The sequence below is a fragment of the Arachis ipaensis genome, chromosome B02, assembly GCF_000816755.2.
Source record: "Arachis ipaensis cultivar K30076 chromosome B02, Araip1.1, whole genome shotgun sequence".
In the NCBI taxonomy this organism is placed as follows: Eukaryota; Viridiplantae; Streptophyta; class Magnoliopsida; order Fabales; family Fabaceae; genus Arachis; species Arachis ipaensis.
The window spans coordinates 81762217-81786549 of record NC_029786.2 but is presented as its reverse complement, the minus strand read 5'-3'; the positions used below and the strand labels follow the sequence as shown (position 1 = coordinate 81786549).

At 39.2% G+C, this 24333-nt stretch overlaps 1 long non-coding RNA gene and 1 pseudogene across 1 annotated transcript; both read left to right on the top strand.

Moving 5' to 3' along the window:
* LOC110267867 lies at nt 6065-6473 on the top strand. Its single transcript, XR_002355818.1, has 2 exons — nt 6065-6125; nt 6392-6473. It is a non-coding gene; the product is annotated as an uncharacterized LOC110267867 (long non-coding RNA).
* LOC107627476 lies at nt 18364-19962 on the top strand (annotated as a pseudogene).

Sequence of the window (24333 nt, the reverse complement as noted above, 5' to 3'; positions counted from 1 at the left end):
CCCATTCAACATTCAACAAGTCGGGATCTTAATGGTTCAAGAGTTCTATGCCAATGCATGGATCACCAAGAACCATGATCAAAGTGTGACCCAAAGAATTTGATCAAAGGTTGGACCAAGTCCTCATAGACATTTGTGAAGAGGGCGCTCAATGGAAGAGAGATTCAAGAGGGAAGCTGGTTCAACTAAGAAGGCATGACCTCAAGCCCGTGGCTAGGGGATGGTTGGAATTCATCCAACGCTCAATCATTCCCACTAGCAACCGGTCTGAAGTTACTATAGACTGGGTTATCATGATCCATAGCATCATGATTGGAGAGGAAGTAGAAGTTCATGAGGTTATATCCCTAGAACTCTACAAGGTGGCGGACAAGTCCTCTACTTTGGCAAGGTTAGCCTTCTCTCATCTCATTTGTCACCTCTGCAATTTAGCTGGAATTGACATAGAGGAAGACATCCTCATTGATGAGGACAAGCCCATCACTAAGAAAAGGATGGAGCAAACAAGACATCCCACTCATGGACAAGAGCATGAGGAAATTCCTCATCATGAAGTCCCTGAGATGCCTCAAGGGATGCATTTTCCTCCACAAAACTATTGGGAGAAAATCAACACCTCCCTAGGAGAATTAAGTTCCAACATAGGAAAACTAAGGGTGGATCACCAAGAGCATTCCATCCTCCTCCATGAAATTAGAGAAGACTAAAGAGTCATGAGGAAGGAGCAACAAAGGCAAGGAAGAGACATTGAGGAGCTAAAGCACTCCATAAGATCTTCAAGAGGAAGAACTAGCCGCCATCACTAAGGTGGACCCGTTCTTTAATTTCCTTGTTCTTTATTTTCTGTTTTTCGAAAAATTATGCTTTATGTTTTATTTATATTTGTGTCTTTATTACATGATCATTAGAGTCTTAGTGTCTATGCCTTAAAGTTATGAATTTCCTATGAATCCATCACCTTTCTTAAATGAAAAATGTTTTCTGAAAAAGAAAAAGAAGTACATGAATTTTGAATTTTAAAATAGTTTAATTATTTTGAAGTGGTGGCAATACTTTTTGTTTTATGAATGAATGCTTGAACAGTGCATATTTTTGAATTTGTTGTTTATGAATGTTAAAATTGTTGGCTCTTGAAAGAATAATGAAAAAGGAGAAATGTTATTGATAATCTGAAAAATCATAAAAATGATTCTTGAAGCAAGAAAAAGCAGTGAAAAGCTTGCAAAAAGAAAAAGGGACGAAAAATAAAAGAAAAAGAAAGAAAAAGAAAAAGCAAGCAGAAAAAGCCAATAGCCCTTTAAATCAAAAGGCAAGGGTAAAATAAAAAAGATCCAAGGCTTTGAGCATCAGTGAATAGGAGGGCCCACAGGAATAAAATCCTGGCCTAAGCGGCTAAACCAAGCTGTCCCTAACCATGTGCTTGTGGCGTGAAGGTGTCAAGTGAAAAGCTTGAGACTGAGCGGTTAAAGTCGTGGTCCAAAGCAAAAAGATTGTGCTTAAGAGCTCTAGACACCTCTAATTGGGGACACTAGCAAAGCTGAGTCACAATCTGAAAGGGTTCACCCAGTTATGTGTCTGTGGCATTTATGTATCCGGTGGTAATACTGGAAAACAAAATGCTTAGGGTCACGGCCAAGACTCATAAAGTAGCTGTGTTCAAGAATCAACATACTAAACTAGGAGAATCAATAACACTATCTGAATTCTGAGTACCTATAGATGCCGATCATTCTGAACTTCAAAGGATAAAGTGAGATGCCAAAACTGTTCAGAAGCAAAAAGCTAAAAGCCCCGCTCATCTAATTAAGACTGATGTTCATAGATGTTTTTGGAATTCATTGTATATTCTCTTTTTTTATCCTACTTTGTTTTTAGTTGCTTGGGGACAAGCAACAATTTAAGTTTGGTATTGTGATGAGCGGATAATTTATACGCTTTTTGGCATTGTTTTTAAGTAGTTTTTAGTATGTTTTAGTTAATTTTTATTATATTTTTATTAGTTTTTATTCAAAAATTACATTTCTGGAATTTACTATGAGTTTGTGTGTTTTTCTGTGATTTCAGGTATTTTCTGGCTGAAATTGAGAGACTTGAGCAAAAATCTGATTCAGAAGCTGAAAAAGGACTGCAAACGCTGTTGAATTCTGACCTCCATGCACTCAAAGTGGATTTTCTGGAGCTACAGAAGCCCAATTGGCGCGCTCTTAATTGCATTTGAAAGTAGACATCCTGGGCTTTCCAGCAATATATAATAGTTCATACTTTTCTCAAGATTTGATGGCCCAAACCGGCGTTCCAAGTCAGCATAAAAATTCTAGCGTCAAAACGCCAGAACTGGCATAAAAGCTGGAGTTAAACGCCCAAACTGGCTCCAAAGCTAGCGTTTAACTCCAAGAAAAGTCTCTACACATGAAAGCTTCAATGCTCAGTCTAAGCACACACCAAGTGGGCCCAGAAGTGGATTTCTACATCATTTACTCATTTCTGTAAACCCTAGGTTACTAGTTCTCTATAAATAGGACCTTTTGCTATTGTATTTTCATCTTCGGACACACTTTTTAATCTTTGAACTTGTATGTTCACGCTTTGGGAGGCTGGCCTCACGGCCATGCCTACCTTTTGTTCTTGTGTATTTTCAACAGTGGAGTTTCTATACACCATAGATTAAGGTGTGGAGCTCTGCTGTTCCTCATGAATTAATGCAAAGTACTATTGTTTTTCTATTCAACTCAAGCCTATTTCTTCTCCAAGATATCCATTCATTCTTCAACATGATGAATGTGATGATCCATGACACTCATCACCATTCTCACCTATGAATGCGTGCCTGACAACCACTTCCGTTCTACAAGCAAACAAGCTTGAATGTGTATCTCTTGGGTTTCTAATCTAAGATTAAAACCTTCGTGGTATAGGCTAGAATCAATTGGCGGCCATTCCTGAGATCTAAAAAGTCTAAACCTTATCTGTGGTATTTCGAGTAGGATCTGGGAAGGAATGATTGTGACGAGCTTCAAAATCGCGAGTGTTGGGCGTAGTAACAGACGCAAAAGGATCAATGGATCCTATTCCAACATGATCGAGAACCAACAGCTGATTAGTCGTACGGTGACAGCGCATTTGGACCATTTTCACTGAGAGGATGGGAGGTAGCCATTGACAACGGTGAAATCCAACATACAACTTGCCATGGAAAGGAGTATGATTGATTGGAAGAAGGCAATAGGAAAGCAGAGGTTCAGAAGGAACAAAGCATCTTCATACGCTTATCTGAAATTCTCACCAATGAATTACATAAGTATCTCTATCTTATTTTATATTTTAATTCTTAAACTTCATAACCATTTGAATCTGCCTGACTGAGATTTACAAGATGACCATAGCTTGCTTCAAGCCGACAATCTCCGTGGGATCGACCCTTACTCACGTAAGGTTTATTACTTGGACGACCCAGTGCACTTGCTGGTTAGTTGTGCAGAGTTGTGACAAAGAGTTGAGATTACAATTGTGCGTACCAAGTTGTTGGTGCCATTGATAATCACAATTTCGTGCACCAGAATACTTGATTAAAAGTCAATTAGCAAATTGAGAATTAAGTAATATTTTTAATGTAACTTTAATGGATTGAATTATAATTTAAATTTATGCATTATACCCTAATTTTATTAAAATTATCCTAATCTATTAACCGTAAATTCCCAAATTGGGACCCACTAACCCTAACCCTCACTGCCACTCATGTTTACTCACCTTCGAAACCCAATTCCCCCTTTCTCCACTCTCCCTCAATCAGAAGCACACTAAACACACACATACATGGCTACCGAAAAGAAAAGAAAGAAAAAAAGAACGGATGGAAAGCTGTGCTGCAAGCCGAGGAAGAGAGAAGAAAGGATGTGCACGCGAGGGAAGGGTGGCGTTGCTGTCGCCGCCGTCTCTGGGCTGCCGCTGTCGAAGCCAAGTGCCACGCCCAACCACCGTCGAGCTGTCATGCCGATGCCGCCAACGCCGACGACAAGAGAGAGATCGGGCAGAGGGAGACGCAGAGAGGGAGAAGGAATTCGTCGCGCCTACCCACTCGTCGCTGCCGTACGAGGAGCTTCCATGGCTACTGCTGTCAAGCCCGCAGGTGAGAGAAAGAGAGATGCGCGAGGGAGGAAGGCTCCGCGAGGAACGTCGCGTCACTACTACGAGCCCACCGCTACCAAGGGCAGTCGTCGTCCCTGACCTACAGTGCCATGGAGCCAGCCTTGTCGCAGTCGCCGTTCGCGTCCCGTAGCCACCGGTGCAGGGAGGTCGCCGTCGCATCCTGCTACACCGTCACCCCGTGCCTGTGACCACCGAAAACCGCCGCTGGATCTCCTGCCTTCTTGGTAAGCGTTTTGTTTCTGGAACCTTTGAAAAATTAGTATTCTGATATAAATTGTTGGAGATTTTGAGCTATTGGTACCGTAGGGATTCGGTTCCAGCGATTGCATGTCAAAATTGAGATTGCTGCTAAACCATTGGAGCTTCCGACCGCTATCGGAGCTGCTGTTCGGTCAACTTAGAAGCTGCTACTGTGTTATCCTATTTTGTTTATCATGGTGAGATTATTTGGTTCTGTTCTTGTTTACCACAATACTCTATTACCAATTATGTTCTAATATCGCTTAATATCCATTCCGCGTCAATTCCAAATTATGTCAGATATGTTGTTGTTGCCGTGATCCTTGCGGTTGCTTGAGAATATCTGCGGTTGCTACCACTGCTACCGATTAACATGAAAATAAGGATTTAATGGGTTTAATTATGCAACTTGTGGCTAATTGAGGTAGGGGCGCTTTCCTTAAACTCATTTTAATTTCTGAGAATTGTTATAAAATGATATTAAAGCGAAATATGTATTTTTGTGATTTCGTAAGTCTTATGGATTGGTTTGAATTGTTTTGGTCGTTTGTAATTATTTGTGTGGTTGATTGATTGATTGTTTGAGAAGATTGGATAATTTGGGTTATGGATTTATTTTTGATAAATTGGTGGTTGCTGAATTGATTTTCTTGAGAATTGTAAATGTTTTGATAATGGAAATGAGTTTGGGTTATTGAAAATGATTTGATACATTGGATTTGGGTTGTTAATTTATCAAAAATGATTTTTAAAAAATTGAACATGGTTTGAGATATTGAAATTGGTTTGGTATTAGAGATGATATAAAGGAGTTTGAGGGATGTCTGGATGGGACCCGAAAAGGATGGCAGAGTCTGAGTTTTAGAGGAGATGCTGCCAAAATTTTATAAAAATTAGAGGTTTTGTTTAGATGATTATTTTAAAATATTTGGATTCAAAGGTTATATGGTTTGATTTTGAGTTATTAAGAAAATGAGTATGTTTTAAGTTTGATTCATTTAGAAAAGAATGAATTATGTTTTGAATTAAAACTATTGATGAACGGAATGGGAGGTGTGATAATGAAGGATAATGATTGATGTATGATGATGAATGAGATACGATTGAGAATGATGTGGATATTGATGAATTATAATTGAATTATTTATATGGCTTATGAATTTGAATTATATAAGATACGAGTTTTCCTGGGTAAAGTACCGTGGCTTGCCACCACATGTTCCAGATTGAAACTTAATACTCTGTTGACCCTACGACGTAAGGGTGACCAGGCAGTTATAAATTTCCGGGAATGGTACCCCCATTGAGCGATTTGATATATATATGAGAAAAAGCTATGCATAGACTCATGGGGATTTACATCGGGGGACAGTCCAAAGTTTTAGCAAACCGGACTTATCGGGTTGGCTTGATAACAAACAGATGAGACTCATCAGCCATAGGACAGGCATTCATCATATGCATCTATGTGACATTATTTGGGTGTGTATATTGTACTTGGTTTTCCTATGTGAATAATTATGTCTAATTGTTAATTGCTCTACTTGATGTAACTGCTTAATTATGCTTGAACATCCCTACTTGTGTTTATAACTGAAATTGGTTGGGTTACAGTAAATTGGTTGTTGATTGAGCTATTTGGGCCTGAAGCCATGTTTGGTTTATGTCGTGGTTTAGTAGAGTATGAAATATCAAGCTGGTTCAGTTTAGACTTAGTGAACCCATGCTTGGAACAGGTTGGTCATTCATACTGTTAGAAAACTTTTAAGATCTTTTTATCTGAAAAGTGAGTTTCTAATTTTTGGATAATTAGCTAATTTTCTTTAAAATTCTTTTGAATTTTTGGTGGTTAAACTATCGGTTTTCAAATGATTCATAAGACAACAATAACCACTGAGTTTGAAAATGATTTTCTTATTAAATATCTTATTATGACAATTCTAAAAACTCTGTAGTAAGACGTGTGGTTAGGTTCTCACCCCCTACAGCTTTATCTTTTCAGGAGACGAATGACGAGGCTTATGAAGAGTTTTATTGCGTTTTGTTTATTCAATGTTATTGTTTTAGTTATTAGTTATTTTTTTCCGTATCCTATTATAGTAATTTTGCAACCCTATAGTGAGAACCCTTTCGAAGATGATGTTCTCACTCCCCTACAGGTGTTTCATTTTCAGGATATGGATGAGGAAGTCACGAAGAGTTTATTATATTTTCTGTTTATATGATGTATTGTATTGTTTTTAGATATTATGTTTTCTCTCGCCTTTATCGATATACATTCTGTAAGAGGGATAGGAATTGTATTAGATAATGCTTGTAAAATTATTAATATATATGTAAAATTATTAATATATATATATATATATCCTTTGTAAGTATTGATATTTGTATGGATGTATGCTATCTTTTAAAAAATCTTTTGGTTGGTGTTCCGAGGGTTACCTGAAACTGTAAGTCGATCCCGGACGAGATCTCTTTGTACTGGTCGGAGCTGTTGTGTCCGACTTGTTGGGCTTAGTTGGTGGTGCTGATCCTTCATCACCGGAGGGTGGTGGTACCTGCAAAGGACTCCGATGCTTAAGTTAGCAAGGGTATTAAGTAGTTTTTTAGTAGAATCAGAGTATGAGTTATACCTGGGTGCTCCAGTGTATTTATAGTAGTGTAGAGTGACCTTTTTGGAGATAAGATAGTTATCTTATCTTATCTTATCTTTGAGTGAAGTCATCTTATCTTTTGCGGGACCGCCCTTATCTTTATAGGCTTTGATTGCCTTTAGATTGGGCTGTGTCCCTCTTTTTGGGCTTCTCCTGGTGATTTGACCGAACTCTTTAGGAAGAGGTCGAGTAATTCTGACCTGAAGAGGTCGGTCGACTTGTCATCTATTAGCCCGGTCATACAGCTCGACCCAGGGCATGAATAGTGCCCCTGCTCGAGCGTGGTCTTCCATTTAAGGTCGAGTCCTTTTTTAACGATTTCGATCCTTTGGAGAGGCCGGGCTCGAGAACTTCGGTTGATTCTGCTGAGGCTTCTTGAATGTGAAGCATTTTCCTTTACCCCTCTTAAATTGCGTCGTGCGTTGCACTTTTTCTAGGGAACGTGCAAAGTTTAAATACTCATTAATTCTTTGTCGTTTCCTTTTTAACTTCCCTCTTTGTGTCTTTTTTTGAAATTTCAAAGCTTTGTTTCGTTTTTCCTCTTTTCACTTCTCTTCTTTCACTTCTAGTGCTTCGTTCTCTTGTTCGAAAGGTGATCGTCTGGCGCGGCTTCGTTATTGTTTCAATCTCCCAACGTTTATTGTCTCCTCCTTGTTACATGTTGGTCTTCTTCTTCTCTCTTTTTCTTTTCCACGTCGTTCTTTTCGTGTCTTGCTTGGAAAAAGTTTGAATCTTTTTGCTTTTGCTATGCCTGATTATTGCTACAATGTGTGCTCTGGGAGTTTCTTCGACTTTGTATGATCCTTTTTGCGTTTCCTGATAGTTGATGCTTTTAGGGCTTTGCATGTTGTTACCATTTTTGATTTCGTAGCTTTTGGATTAATGAACTGTTTGATCCTGAAAAAGATTGCGTCTTTGATGATTTCCACTTGACGTGTTTGATTTTGATGGTTCCCTTTGCTGATAAGTTTGTAAAAAGATGGTAACTTTGATGACATTTTGTGGTTTATTTTCTTTTTTCGAAGTGTTTTTGAAAAGGTTTTTCTTTTTTGTCTGGGGGATGCCGAGACGTAGACTTGTAGATTTTTCCTGAATCCTTACTCTGTTACTGCCTCCAAAGGATGCCCCTGGACCTTGGTGCGAGTCCTGGGGTCTCCTTTCGCTGTTGTATGATTTGTATCCCTATTTGTCCGAGCTGATTTCTTGATTTGCCCGACCTGTTTGGATAGTAACCCCTTTTTCTTTTTCTTGCTGTAGGACTAGTTGACCATGTCTTCTCAAAAAAATATTGTCGAGACATCCTCCAAAGTCCCCATGGGAATGTCTGACTGGCTGGACTCCCTCGTCCTGATGTGCATTTCAGTAGTTAATTCTGAGTACTGTGTGGAGCTTAGAAAACATCACCGGATCTGTAGTAGTAGGGATCATGAGAAGAACTATGAGTTGGGAGCGCCTGACTCCGACGAGAGGGTTTGCTTCCCTTCTCTGACCCAGGGGGAATGCCCCTTCTTTTATGCTTATGACTACTTTTTCAGCCAAATGAACATTACCCTTCCTTTTACCTCCTTTGAGACCGATTTGTTGTGGTCGTGTAATGTAGCTCCATCCTAACTCTATCCGAACTTATGGGGCTTTATTAAGATCTTTCAGTTATTGTGCCAAGAACTAGATGTTAAGCCTTCTCAAACCCTATTTTTTATCTCTTTCTTTTGACTAAGCCTGGGATTTCTTCAAAAAAGAAAGCTTCTTGGATTTCTTTCCGATCTGCCCAGGGAAAGAAAGTTTTTTCCATGTATGATGAGTCCTTTAGGGACTTTAAGAATTATTACTTTAAGGTCCGAGCTGTTGAAGGAGCTCGGCCATTTTTCTTGGAGTCAAATAATGAACCTGTCTTCCCCTTATGTTGGCAAAAGAATGTTCTAGTTTCTAGATATTCGTGGGAGATGCTGGATGAGGTCGAACAGGCCTTTGTGAATGTGTTGGAGGAGAATTAGGGGCAACCTCCTCATCTCGATACTAAGAGGTTTTTAGGGGATCCCTCACTTCTCTGAGCTGAGCTAGGTAGTGGTCGACTTCTTTTTACTTGTTTGTCTTTGTTAATTTTGTTCCTTTTCTTCCAATTTGTAACTTGTCTTTTGCTGTGTTTTTTCAGAGATGACTAAGAATAATGATTCCATGAAAGCCTTTAAAAAGGCGAGGAAAGCTATAGCTACCCAGAACATCTCGGCTAAGGCTGCTGGGGAAGGATCTTCTCATGTTCCTCCTAAAAAGCCGATCTTGAGCACTTCTGGGCCGAGGAGGGTGATTCCTATTCCTCAGGTCCATTTGGTTGATCCTCCCCAAACTTCTGCTGCTACCTCTTCTCCTACTCCTGGCCCTCCTCCAAAAAGACAGAGGACTGTTGAACCCTTTGACCTTGACGCCCCTGACTTTGATGCTATGGGGTTTGTTGACAACCAAATCGCCCCTTACGGCCGACTTCCTATGGACGACGTTTCCATTCTTCACCATCTGGACTTTATTACCCGGAGTAGCGTGAAGATGGCACACATAGGTGCAGCCTTGTTCCGAACTGCTCAGGATATCCCAGTTCATGCAACGAAGGCTTTTATGGAGGAGGCCAAGTTAGAATTCGATAGGATCAAGGGGGTGAGGGATGAGCTGGATGCCAGAGTGATCAAGTTGGAGCTTGACTTGGAAAATGAGAGGGCTCGAGCTACTACGGATGTGGCTTCTGCAAATCTGGCTGAGGAGATGGTGCAGAAGCATAAAGAGAGCTATGTTCGGACTTATGGTGAGATGATAGAGCTCAGGGAAAGGTTGGAGTCTGCTCGGGCTGATTATGCCGAGCTCCAGGGCCATCTCGTGGGTAGTGTGACTTCTGCCTATGAGAATTTGAAAGATCAGGTCCGAGTTCTTGCTCCCGATCTCAACCTGTCTCTCTTCAGTTTGGATAATATTGTGGAGAATGGGAAGATCGTCCCTGCCTCGAATGAAGATGATGATGATGTATATCCACCTCCTGTGCCATCCACCCAAGCTTCTGTTGCGCCGACTTCCCCAACTTCTACACCTGAGGTTGGCCGTCCCGAGTCTGACCCTGATGTTCAAATTCTGAACCGGCCGGATGGGACTGTTGATGCTGTCCCTCTCGCGACTCGTCCTCCTTCGCCTCAAGATGCCGCCACTGGAGAATCTTTGAACCCTTTGTAGTTTTTTTTTTTTTTTTGCTTTGGTATCTTATGGCCCAGTTTGTGGGTCTTTGAAACTCTAGATTTTTGTAATTTTGTGTTTTGTTTGACTGTGACTTTGTAGTTGCTTTTCCCCTAGCAACTTTATTTAGAAAAACAAATACTTTTGAACTCTTGAGGTCGACCTTCGAGTGGCCTTCTGAGTGTTAATTAGAGTAGCTTTGTTTCTTCATGATATGGTTGTTTGCAGCTTTTTGGCACTTCCAAGAATCTTTGGAGTGTTGGAGTCTTGCTTTCCGACCTTTTTCAATTGCCTTTGTGCTTTATTTCCTGCTTTAGTCGAAGCTAGCTTTGTTCGACTATTCTTCTTAGCATTCTTGATAGAATGCTTTGTAGATTGATTTTGTTGAGGTCATGGCGTTTTGGGTCGAGCTTGTGTCCCTTATAGCGCACGCCTTCTGTTGGTCGATTTTTGAATCTTCTCGAGTTATTTCTAGCAATCCATCTTTAATTTGGACCTCACCAGATCTCTTTTTTATAGATTTACTTTTTATAACTCTGTAGTTTTAATCGTCTTGGGGTGACTTCTTCATGTCGGTCGCTTCTAAGTTATTTCTATTAATCCATTTTTGGGCAGGGCTGGCCAGGCCTCTTGCCATGGATTACTTTTTATAACTTTTTGTCGTTTTGATCAGTCTGGTCCGACTTCTTCATGTCGGTCCATCCCAAGTTATAGCATTCCATTTTTTCTCAGACCTCATCAGGCCTCTTTCTATGGATTGCTTTTTATAACTTTTTGTTGCTTTGGTCGATTGGTCCGACTTCTTCATGTCGGTCCGTTCTTAAGTTATTAGTAGTCCATTTTTTAGTCAGGGCTGGCCAGGCCTCAGCTTATAGATTACTTTTTATAACTTTGTCGATTTTACCGTGATCGGACGATGAGTTTGATCATCACCTTGATGACCTGTAGCTTGGTCTTGATCGAGCAGTGAATTTGATTTTCACTTGGTTGACCTTTGTCGAAATCAAACGATGAATTCGGTTTTCATCGTGGTCGGGCAGTGAATTTGTTTTTCACCTTGCCAACCTGTAAAGAGGCTTTGTAGAAGAAATCTGAAAAGTTTTATTCAAATAAAAAGTAAACAAATAGGAAAAATATATACATGTGGGTGTTTACCCTTCTAAGTCAAGCAGTTTATAGATCTTGGCTTGGTGCCTCGTTAAAAAACCTTCTCAGGAAAAAGAGTGCACCTTGACCTAAGACCTTTATTACCTCCTAGCTATAATACCTTCTTTGGTTGCAGGCGTGCCATGACCTTGGTAGCTCTCGCCCCTCGAGTTCGGACAGCTTGTAGTAGCCTTTTCCCAGTACCTCTGTGACTCGGTAGGGTCCTTTCCAGTTAGCTGCTAGCTTCCCCTCTCCTGATCGACTTGTTTCGATATCATTTCGGATTAGGATGAGGTCGTTGTTGGCAAAACTTCGTTGTACTACCTTCTGATTGTATCTTGAGGCCATTCGACGTTTTAACGCTTCCTCCCTGATCCGAGCTCTTTCTCGAATTTCTGGAAGTAGGTCGAGCTCTTCCTTTTGAAGTTGGGAGTTAGCCTCTTCACTGTAGCGGATCGTTCTGGGGGATCCTTCTTCGACCTCCACTGGGATCATTGCCTCCATTCCGTAAGCTAGTCGGAAAGGTGATTCCCTTGTGGTGGAGTGTGGAGTTGTTCGATATGCCCATAGGACTTGTGGGAGCTCTTCAGCCCAGGCTCCCTTTGCGTCTTGTAGTCTCCGTTTTAACCCGGCTAATTTGACCTTGTTGGCAGCCTCTGCTTGTCCGTTAGCCTGGGGGTGTTCTACGAACATGAATTGGTGCTTTATTTTCAAGTCGGCTACCAATTTTCTGAAGCCTGCGTCTGTGAATTGGGTGCCATTATCTGTGGTAATGGAGTAAGAAACCCCAAATCGTGTGACAATATTTCTATATAGGAATTTCCGACTTCTTTGAGCAGTGGCATTAGCTAGGGGTTCTGCTTCAATCCACTTTGTGAAATAATCTACCCCTACAATGAGAAACTTGACCTGTCCTGATCCTTGGGGGAAGGGGCCGAGGAGGTCGAGTCCCCATTTTGCAAATGGCCAAGGTGAGGTTACGCTGATGAGTTCCTCTGGTGGGGCGATGTGGAAATTAGCGTGTTTTTGACATGGTGGACATGTCTTTATGAACTCTGTTGCTTCCTTTTGCAAAGTCGGCCAAAAGAATCCGGCTCGGAGTACCTTTTTGGCGAGAGCTCGTGCTCCGAGATGGTTGCCACAGATGCCACTGTGTACTTCTTCTAAAACCTCTTTTGTGTTGGAGGTCGGCACACATTTTAATAGGGGTGTTGAGATCCCTCTCCTATATAAAATGTTATTTATGATGGTGTAATATTGTGCCTCTCGCTTTAACCTCTTTGCCTCCTTCTTATCTGTAGGGAGTATCTCTGATTTGAGGTAGTTGATTGTAGGAGTTATCCATCCTTGATCCTGTCCTGCTATGGCTAGGACCTTTTCTTCTTCCAAAATTGACGGTTTCTGCAGTATTTCATGGATGAGGCTTCTATTGTTATCCCCTGGTTTGGTGCTGGCTAGTTTTGAGAGTGCATCAGCTCGAGCATTCTGTTCCCGAGGTATGTGGCAAACCTCATATTCTCCGAGTTGTCCGAGCTGTTCCCTGGTTTTGTCCAAGTACTTTTTCATGGTGGGATCCTTGGCTTGGTAGCTCCCTGCTATTTGTGAGGTGACTACTTGTGAGTCGCTGAAGATGATAAGCTTTTGAGCTCCAACCTCCTTAGCCAGCTTCACACCAGCTAGTAGTGCCTCATATTCGGCCTGATTGTTTAAAGCAGGGAACCCGAATTTGAGGGAAAGTTCAATTTGGGTTCCCTGATCGCTTTCTATTATCATGCCTACGCCACTTCTGGTTTTGTTTGAAGAGCTGTCTATGTAGAGATTCCATTCTGTGGGAGTTCCTGGAGTGTCAGTGTACTCAGCAATGAAGTCGGCCAAATATTGGGACTTGATGGCCGTTCGAGTTTCATATTGAAGATCGAACTCAGACAGCTCGACTGCCCATTGTAGAATTTTTCCACTAAGTCTGTTTTCTGGAGACTGCCTTTTATGGGCTGATTAGTCCGAACCGTGATGGTGTGAGCCTGAAAGTAGGGGCGAAGTCGTCACGAAGTTAGTATGAGGGCGTAGGTGAACTTCTCTATATTTTGATAGTTCAGTTCTGCCCCTTGTAGAGCTTTGCTGACGAAGTAGATAGGTTTTTGCCTATTTTCGTCTTCTCTGACTAGTGCTGAGGCTATTGCCCGATTTCCTACTGCGAGGTATAATACAAGTGGTTCTCCTTTCCGTGGTTGAGTTAGAATAGATGGTTGTCCCAGGAACCGTTTGAAATCCTGGAAAGCCTGCTCGCACTTCGTTGTCCATTCAAACCTCTTTCCCTGTTGCCCTTTTTCGTTTTCTCTGACTAATGCTGAGGCTATCGCCCGACTTCCCACTGCGAGGTATAATATGAGTGGTTCTCCCTCCCGTGGCTGGGTAAGGATGGGTGGTTGTCCCAGGAAGTTTTTGAAATCCTGGAAGGCTTTTTCGCACTCTGCTATCCATTCAAACCTTTTTTCCTTCCTTAGTGTGGCATAAAAGGGGAGGGATCTTATGGCCGATCCGGCTAGAAATCTGGACAAGGCTGCCAGTCTTCCGTTGAGTTGTTGTACCTCTTTGACGCAGGTCGGACTTTTCATGTCGAGTATTGCCCGACATTTATCCGGGTTTGCCTCAATTCCTCTTTGTGTGAGCATGAAGCCCAAGAACTTGCCAGCTTCTATTAGAAAGGTGCATTTTGCTGAATTGAGTCGCATACCGTGCTGTCTTATGGTGTCGAACACTTTGGTGAGGTCGGATAGTAGCGATTCTTCGCTCTGTGTTTTTACCAACATGTCATCTACATATACCTCCATGAGTTTCCTGATGTGGTCTATGAAGACTTTGTTCATTAATCTTTGGTAAGTAGCTCCTGCATTTTTGAGTCCGAATGGCATGACGACATAACAATAGTTAGCTTTTGGAGTTAGGAATGCGGTTTTTTCCTGATCGGGTGGATACATTGGATTGTATCCTGAATAAGTATCCATGAACGAGAGGTACTCGTATCCGGAGGAGGCATCTACTAGAGTGTTGATATTTGGGAGTGGATAGGGATCTTTTGGGCAAGCTTTGTTGAGGTCAGTGTAATCAGTGCACATCCGCCATTTCCCATTTGACTTTTTTACCAAGACAACATTGGCTAGCCATAGGGGGTACTTGACTTCTCTTATGAATCCTGCCTCCAGTAGAGCTTGTACCTGTTCTTCCACAGCTTGGGATCTTTCCTGTCTGAGCTTCCTATGCTTTTGCTGTACTGGCCGAGATCCTGGGTATACTGCCAGTTTATGGCACATTAGCTTGGGGTCTATGCCCGGCATGTCTGCGGCCCTCCATGCAAAGAGGTCGACATTATCCCTTAAGAACTGGAGCAAGGGCTTCTTTACCTCTTTTTTCAGGGTTACCCCAATATTTGTTGTTTTGTCCGAGGTGTTTTTGATCTGGACTTCTTCGATTTCGCCCTCAGGTTGTGGGCAAAGTTCTTCCCGACCTCGAACTCCCCCGAGTTTGATGGTGTGGATTTCTTCCCCTTTGCCTCTGAGGTTTAGACTTTCATTGTAACAGCATCACGTTATTTTCTGATCTCCTTTTATCGTAGCGATCCCTTCTGAAGTTGGGAATTTCATGCATAGATGTGGAGTTAAAACTACTGCTGCGAACTGATTCAATGTTGCCCGACCTATCAGGGCGTTGTAGGCTGAGCTTACGTCAACTACAATGTAGTCTATGTTGAGTGTCCTTGATCGGGTTCCTTTTCCAAAGGTTGTGTGTAGTGAGATGTATCCAAGCGGTTGGATTGGAGTGTCTCCTAGTCCAAACAAGCTGTTCGGATATGCTCTAAGTTCTTTCTCCTGCAGGCCGAGTTTATCAAAGTCGGGTTTAAACAAGATATCCGCCAAGCTTCCTTGGTCCACCAGGGTGCGGTGGAGGTTTGCATTGGCCAATATGATAGTGATGACCATAGGATCGTCATGTCCCGGGATGATGCCTACTGCATCTTATTGGGTGAAAGTAATAGTAGGGAGGTCGAGTGATCCTTCTCCTCCCTCGACATGATATATTTCTTTGAGGTGTCTTTTGCGAGATGATTTTGAGATCCCCCCCCTCCTGCGAATCCTCCGTTTATCATGTGAACATGTCTCTCTGGGGTGTGAGGTGGTCGTTCTCTTCGTCTGACCTCTTCGTCCCTTCTTCTTTTTCGAGGCTCATCCGATTTGTTGGCTAAATACCAATCTAGTCGCCCTTCTCTTACCAATTTCTCAATAACATTTTTAAAGTCGAAGCACTCATTGGTAGGATGTCTGTAGATTCGGTGATATTCACAGTATTCTGTCCGATTTCCTCCTTCTTTCTTGCTTTTGAGTCGACGAGGTGGTGGTATCTTTTCAGTATGGCATACTTCTCGGTAAATATCCACAAGAGACACCCGGATAGGGGTGTAGTTGTTGTATTTTTTAGGCTTCTCGCTGTATTGGTCTTCTTTATTCTTGGACTCTTTATTTTTATCCCGGGAGGAGTAAGAGAATCCAGATTTTGAGGTCTCTCCTAGCCGAGAGTTTTTCTCCATGTTGATGTACTCCTCAGCTCGTTCTTGCACTTCATTCAGAGATGTTGGATGTTTCTTTGATATGGAATGACTAAAAGGTCCTTCTCGCAGGCCATTGATGAGACCCATAATGGCTGCTTCCGTTGGTAGGCTTTGTATGTCCAGGCATGCTTTGTTGAACCTCTCCATGTAGCTGCGAAGACTCTCCCGATCTCCTTGCTTGATCCCTAGTAGGCTTGGGGCATGTTTGGCTTTGTCCTTCTGGATGGAAAATCTGGCAAGAAATTTCTTGGCCATGTCGTCGAAACTTGTGATGGATCTAGGGGGCAGAGTGTCGAACCATTTAATTGCTGTCTTTGTTAGGGTTGTTGGGAAGGCTTTGCATCGAATGGCGTCCGAGACGTCCGTGAGATACATTCTACTTCTGAAATTACTGAGATGATGGCTGGGATCCGATGTACCGTCGTATGGAGTCATGTCGGGAGCTTTGAAGTCTTTTGGGACTTTGGCCTTCATGATCTCTTTGGTGAATGGATCTTGATCTTTGTGAGAGCTGCCTTCAGAATCAGGTTGGATGGTTTTTGTTTTAAAGTCGGCTTCGAGCTTCAAGAGCTTGTCCTCTAACTCTCGACGTCGCCTAGTTTCTATCCGAAGGTCCCTCTCGGCTTCTCGTTGATGTTCAGCCTCTTTTTTGAGCTGTTTGAGGCGCTCTTGTTGAGCTTGAAGTTCCTCCATGATTTCCGAACTTGGCGAATTTTTGTCTTTGTTTGGTTGAGAAGTATCCTTTGGTGTGGTGTCCGTGTTTTTGTGCGGCGTCCTGTTTTCTAGATCAGAGTCGTGGTCATTGTCAAGGTTGTTCGTCATGATGGTGGGATGACTTCCAGGTTCCCCGGCAACGGTGCCAATGTTTCGAGGGTTACCTAAAACTGTAGGTCGATCCCGGACGAGATCTCTTTGTACTGGTCAGAGCTGTTGTGTTCGACTTGTTGGGCTTAGTTGGTGGTGCTGATCCTTCATCATCGGAGGGTGGTGGTACCTGCAAGGGACTCCGATGCTTAAGTTAACAAGGGTATTAAGCAGGTTTTTAGTAGAATCAGAGTATGAGTTATACCTGGGTGCTCTAGTGTATTTATAGTAGTGTAGAGTGACCTTTCTAGAGATAATTATCTTATCTTTGAGTGAAGTCATCTTATCTTTTGGGGGACCGCCCTTATCTTTCTAGGCTTTGAATGCCTTTATATTGGGCTGTGTCCCTCTGTTTGGGCCCTTTTTGGGCTTCTCCTGGTGATTTGACCGAACTCTTTAGGAAGAGGTCGGGTAATCCTGACCTGAAGAGGTCGGTCGACTTGTCGTCTATTAGCCCGGGTCATACAGCTCAACCCAGGGCATGAACAGTTGGTAATACGATTTAAGTTTTAAACAGGCTCATATCTTAGTATTAAATATTATAAGAGTGATCGTAATACCCGATCTATCAGAGTGGCGCAGCCAGAAGCGTGACATTCTAACAGTGAGGGTGTTACACGGAACCCTAAATCAATCTTCACCATGCATGAAGAACGGTCAATGTAAACGCAACTACCCAAAAGAGTTCGTACCGGAGACACGACGAGGTGATGACTCATATCCTTAATATATGAGGCGATTTGATACTCCAATTCCTATAAACCAAAATGTCACAATTGACAATAGATGGGTGGTTCCGTACAACCCTTAGCTACTACTGAAGTATGATTGTCATATCAATATAGAAATATGTAGCAGCATCAAAAGCATAAAATATCTATACAAGTATTGCTATAAGGGACCAGATCCGCGTGGCAATGAAGGTTCACAGAAGTTCTCATTATGATGAGGTACAACAGTTTATTGATGCAAGATGGATTGCCGCTCCAGAGGCATGCTGGAGGATATTTAGATTCAACCTTTACCGAATGTACCCATCAGTTGAAAGGTTGCAAGTTCATTTGCCAAATCAACATCAAATGAGCTTTTATGAGCACCAAACTATTTCTGAAATAGTTAATAATGACTATTTCTCAAGAACAATGCTCACTGAATTCTTTGCACTTAATCGGGCCGATGACCAACAATCTAGGCATCTTTTGTACAGAGAAATCCCAGAATATTAAAGTTGGCACAGCAAGAAAAAAAGAATAGCGTTGACGCAGGTCACCTAAGAGAGATATCGGTCGAATCTATACTGCTTTGCCAACAGAAGGTGAAAATTTCTATTTGCGTATTTTGTTGTCAAATGTAAGAGGCCCAACTGGTTGGGATGATTTGCTAACAGTCGATGGTGTCCAATATTCGTCCTTTAAGCAATCCGCTCAGCATCGAGGACTGTTAAAGAGTGATAGTAGTATAAGATCATGTTTGGTTTAGGCATCCATTTTAAGAATGTCATGTGCTTTAAGAAGGTTGTTTGCCACCATTTTAATTTTTTGTGAGCCAACAGATGTAAGAATTCTGTGGGACAAGTTTCTTTCATGTATGGTGGGTGATTACGCATCAACAAGCACTACAACATGCAATGGATTGACAAATCGTTTGCTTAGGGATTTAAATGACATCCTCCTACAGCATGGAAAACATATTGTACAATACGATTTACCAGCTCTAACCTCGGACAATGACAACGACAACTTCATGCCTAGAATTATTCAAGAAGAAATGTCCATCAAAGTTCTTCAAGAAGACCTGTGTTCTATAGAAAGATTGAATCATGACCAGTCTGCAGCTTTCAGGTGCATTATGAATACAGTTGATCGAAGAGAAAGTGAAGTGTTCTTTGTTGATGGACCAGGAGGAGCAGGTAAGACATTTCTTTACAGAGCTATAATTGCAGACTTAAGAAGTAAAGGGCATATTGTCTTGGTAACTGCGTCCTTAGGAATAGCTGCAACTTTACTGCCTGGTGGTCGAATAGCTCATTCTAGATTTAAGATCCCAATCAATGCAGAGCCATCCTCCACATGCAATATAAGTAAACAATCTGATCTCGCAAAACTGATTAGGCAGACGATAGTGATAATTTGGGATGAAGCGCCAATGGCTAATAAAGAGACAATGGAATCATTAGACCGCACATTGCGAGACAAATTAGAAAACAATAATCCATTTGGAGGAAAGGTGATGGTTATGGGTGGGGATTTCCACCAAGTACTACCTGTTGTGCCGAAAGGAAGTAAGTCACAAATGATTTCAGCTTCTATTGTTAAATCACATTTGTGGACATCCACCAAAATTCTCCACTTGCGACAAAACATGTGATCTCTTAATGATCATGATTTTGCGGAGTATCTCATGCGAATAGGGGATGGGATTTAGCCTACCATATCTGAGGACGTGGTACACATAAAAGCACACATGGCAATACCATGGGAAGGTGAGGCATCATTACACAAATTAATAGAAGAAACTTTTCCAAATTTGCAATCTCATGGGTGGGATGCATCTTACATAGTGGAGAGAGCGATATTAACACCCAAAAACCATGATATACAACAGCTCAATGATATAATCATCAACCAATTTTCGGGAGATAAACGAATTTTAGCATTCTTTGATGAAGTAGAAGGAGATACAAATAATCTGTATCAACAAGAATATCTTAACTCAATCTCCACGGGTGGATTGCCACCTCATACATTGAAGGTAAAAAAAGGTGCTCATTTGATGTTACTGAGAAACATAGATCCTAAGGCAGGCTTATGCAATGGCACAAGATTACTGTGTCGAGGAACTTTTCAAAACATGTTAGACGTGGAAATCCTAACAAGCTATCACTCTGGACAAAGAACTTTTCTGTCTCGGATAAAATACAAAACAACTGAGAACTCAGGATTACCCTTTGTGCTTATTAGGAAGCAATTTTCTGTAAGGTTGAGTTTTGCCTTGATAATAAATAAATCACAAGGGCAAACTATTCCTAAGGTAGGGATCTATCTCCCTAAACATGTGTTCAGCTATGGTCAGTTATACGTTGCACTATCTTGAAATGTTTTTCAGGCAACCACAAAAATTATAGTCAAAGAAGGAACAATAGCTGGAAAAAGCAGACAATTCACAAAGAATGTGGTGTTCAAAGAAATTTTGTTACCTGCACCTTAGGTAATTTATGTTCTTAGTAAATGCGTCCACCTTTTTACAAGTATAATTTGTGTATTACGTAATTCTATCATTGCAATATCAACATTGGAATAGATAGTTTTGTTCACTAATTTTAACAACTAATGACTAAGATTTTTAATAGATAAATTGATATCAAGAGAGCTCATGAGCATATTAAAAGAGATAAGCGAAAGGAACTTGAACCTCTACTTTACCCAACAGGTATGCACCAACTACGATTCACATAAATTATAAAAATTATATCATACATCCTTAAAATATATCATTATTGGTTTTTTCAGAAATTATAGTTTGCAATGTTTATATTTACTTTGAAAAAAAATTCAAAATTTGATTTCTTTAAATGTTTGCTATCAATTTTTTAATTTTAGAAATAAAATTATAAAAATTAAAATTTTAAAACCAATAAAAGGTTGAGGTATGTCTTATTTGAGATGTATCATTACTTAATTCTAAAGTAATATATAAAACACTACTGAAATATATTGTAATACATATATGCAATAAATTACAGAAAATAGGATTTCAATCCTTATGGAGTACATGGAAGGATGAGCAATCAATTGCATCAATGAGACCAACCGACAATAAAGTAAGGATTACATCATTAATGACAGTGACAATTGCATTGATGATACATATTTTTGTTTTAGTGTTATTGATCAAACGTGAAATTGACTTAGGTTCATCCACTCAAAATTTATTCTATTGGTTGGGGAGGTACAGTTAAAGCAGACAAAACTCAATTATGGAAGATGGTAAAAAGAGAAATATTGGATCAAAAGAATAAAAGGTAATGCAATAAACTTTTATTACATAATAAATATTTTCGTCTATTTCATCCTATATACCAATTATGTTAAAACTTTAACTTTTTTTTTCAGCCATAAACTTAGAAGAACACAACTAACTCATTTCGATACAAAACAATATCATTGCAGGTAATTGTTATTAAAAAAAATACCTAACAAAAAAGATGTAATATCATTTAATTTATATTTTGTCAATGATAAACAAGAATTAATGTCATTTTTTTTGTCCTTTCAGAAAGTTCAATGCAAAACAAGATATCACAATTCTACAGGTTTTAATTGAATTCTTCTCTATAATAAGGAATCAATTTAATTGAATAAACCTGAAGTGTTTATATGGTTATTTTTATGGTAAACAAAATCTGACGGTTTTTCAAGATGTAAGAAGTTATTGACAAGGAGATGTATGATAAATTACGATGGATTTTTTCCAGGTACACAATCTTTGTATTCTCCTAATTTTTTCATTAATTCTCTTATAGTTTAATATTTAAAAACGAAAAAAATAAGCATATTTATTTCTTCTATCCTTCCACTATTTGTAGAAAAATGAAGGCCTCTTCAGATTCAAAATCATATTTTGGCCTACCACTTAAAAAAGAAGACGACAAACATGAATATCCATGATATTTAGGAAAAATAATCTTTTGTAAATAACTAACATGCATTTTGGTTTATAGATATATTCTTTTTAAATTAGGATAACATTTTTGTCATTATTTCTTGAACTATACCTTTTTCTGATAATATATACATATATCTTTATTGTATGCTTTTATAATTTAGCATTGTAAAGGTTTTTATAGTAATTTTACTCTCAACAAAATATCATATAAATAAGGCTACGTTAATTTTAAAATGATGAAAAAAAATACTTATCTGACAAATTTAAAGGGTGAATGATACATTAACACCAACACTAAAATATGAATAAATAAGATCACATTAATATTAAAATAAAAAAATGATCTAATAAATTTGAAGAGCGAATAATATATTATAAAAATAAAATTAATTTTTTCAAAATAATAGAAAAGTGGCTGAACAGGCATATTAGTGCCTATTGAACCGCTAGTAATATTAATTTGGGTGGTTAAATACTTTTCATTAATTACGTGTGGGTTTATATTTAGAACACATACAAGTCATTTACATAACGATTGCGAATTACGTTTTTCTTTGTATCCTGCGTTTCTCCTCCTTCTCCTCTTCCTTTTTCTTCTCCTTCTTCTTTGTGTTTCTCCTCCTTTTTCTTCATGTGTTTCATCTTCATCAGTGTTTTTTTAATTACTGTTGTTGTTGCTGCATCTTTTTCCCTCCTCCTCTTTCTATTGATTTTACAACATTATGTATTTTTTCTTTTTTGTTTGATTTTTTTCTCCCAAAAAAAAATGCAAATATGAAATAAGAAGATGAGGAGGAGGAAGATAAAGAGTTTTGAATTATGCAGAATTCAGTACACATACACCGAAAATTCTTAAACAATACACCTAAATATCTTCATTTTACACTCAAATATCTTCGTGTTACACCCAAATTTGCTGTAAATACAGAAAAATATTTCTTCTAATGCTGCATTTTTCTTCTTCTTCTTCTTCTTTTTTTCTCATTTCTTTCTTTTTTTTAGTTGAATAAATGTAAGTTTATCCTCTTCCAAGTAATTTTGCACTATTATGTGTTTCTTCTTCTTAAGAGAGTAAAATAAGAAAAAACTTGAGAAGGTAAAACAAAAAGGAAAAGATGAATAAGAGAAAAAGAAGAAGAAGAAGTAGAAGATGAGGAGGAGGAAGAGAAAGAGTTTTGAATTATGCAGAACTTATCAGCACACATACATTGAAAATTCTTAAACAATACACCCAAATATCTTTGTGTTACATCCAAATTTGCTGCAAATAAAGAAAAATATTTCCTCTAATGCTGCATTTTTTTTCTTCTTTTTTTCCTTATTTCTTTCTTTCTTTTAGTTGAATGAATGTAAGTTCACCCTCTTCTAAGTAATTTTGTACCATTATGTGTTTCTTCTTCTTCTTGTTTGATTTTTTTGTTTTTATTCTTGTTAAAAGATTAAAACAAGAAGAAACTTGAGAAGATAAAATAAGAAAAAAAAAGATGAACAAGGAAAAAAAGAAGATGATGATGATGATGAAAAAGAAGAAGAAGAAGCAGCAGAAGATGAGGAGGAGGGAGAAGAAGAGTTTTGAATTATATGTAGAACTTATCAGCACACATACAACTAAAATTCTTAAACAATACAGCCAAATATCTTCGTGTTACACCTAAATTTGCTACAAATACAGAATCATAAATTACTAACGAAAAAATTAAATAGAATCGAACAACACCTTAGCTACTTGATTGGATTCAAAACAATAATCAATTTCGTTCTGGTTCAATTGACAATCTGAATTTGAATTATTCATTATCTTCAACAACGAGATAACTAATGATGGAGGAAAAAGAGGAAAAGGAAAGAGGAGAAGAAATTCTAATAAAAAAAGAAGGAGAAAAAGGAAGAGGAGGAGGAGGTGGTGTTGGTAACGACGATAACGAGAGAGAAAAATAACGAAGAAGAAGAAGAAGAATGTGCAGTAACGGCACGAAGAAGAACATACGCACGTGAATATAAATGACTTGTATGAAAAAATGCTTGTATGCTATGATGCACGGATACTGACACGGACACGGACACGACACGACACAGGACACGCGGACACACAAATTTTAAAATCTTACAAGACACGGGGACACAGCATATATATATAATTTAAAATGTATTTTAGATAAATTACAATAAATTTTTGATATTTTATTGGTATTAAAATATAAAATAATTTTTTAACTATTTTTAATGTCTTCTTTTAACTATATAAAAGTATCTAAAATATTTTTTGTTTTAATAAATAATAATATATATTATTTCTAAACTTATTTTAAGAATACATGTTAAGAATAAGGTTGGATAATAGACACGCGACACATGCATGATGATATTTAGGTGTGTCCAAGTGTGTCCGGAAAAAAATTTTTTATTTTTTATTAAGACACGGTTGGATACGGCAGACACGCGTATCGAACCAGTGTCGATTAGAATTTTTTATTTTTTATTAAGATACAGTTGGACACGGCAGACATGCATATCAAACCAGTGTCGATCAGTATCATATTCAAAATGTGTCCAACACACAAACATGACAACATAACGAAATATCCGTTTTTCATAGTTTGTTATTTGTATGTGAAAAATATCACTTATATTTATAGGTTTCGAGGATAAATATATTAAATATTGGAAAACAAATAGCATTAACAATAATAAGTTAATAACTATGCGCCAAACGTACCGTTTTGTTAGGAACTTCCAAAAAAAAAAATTGAAGTATTGCACTTAAATCATGCGTTCGTTTTATTAGGAAATAGTTAATAT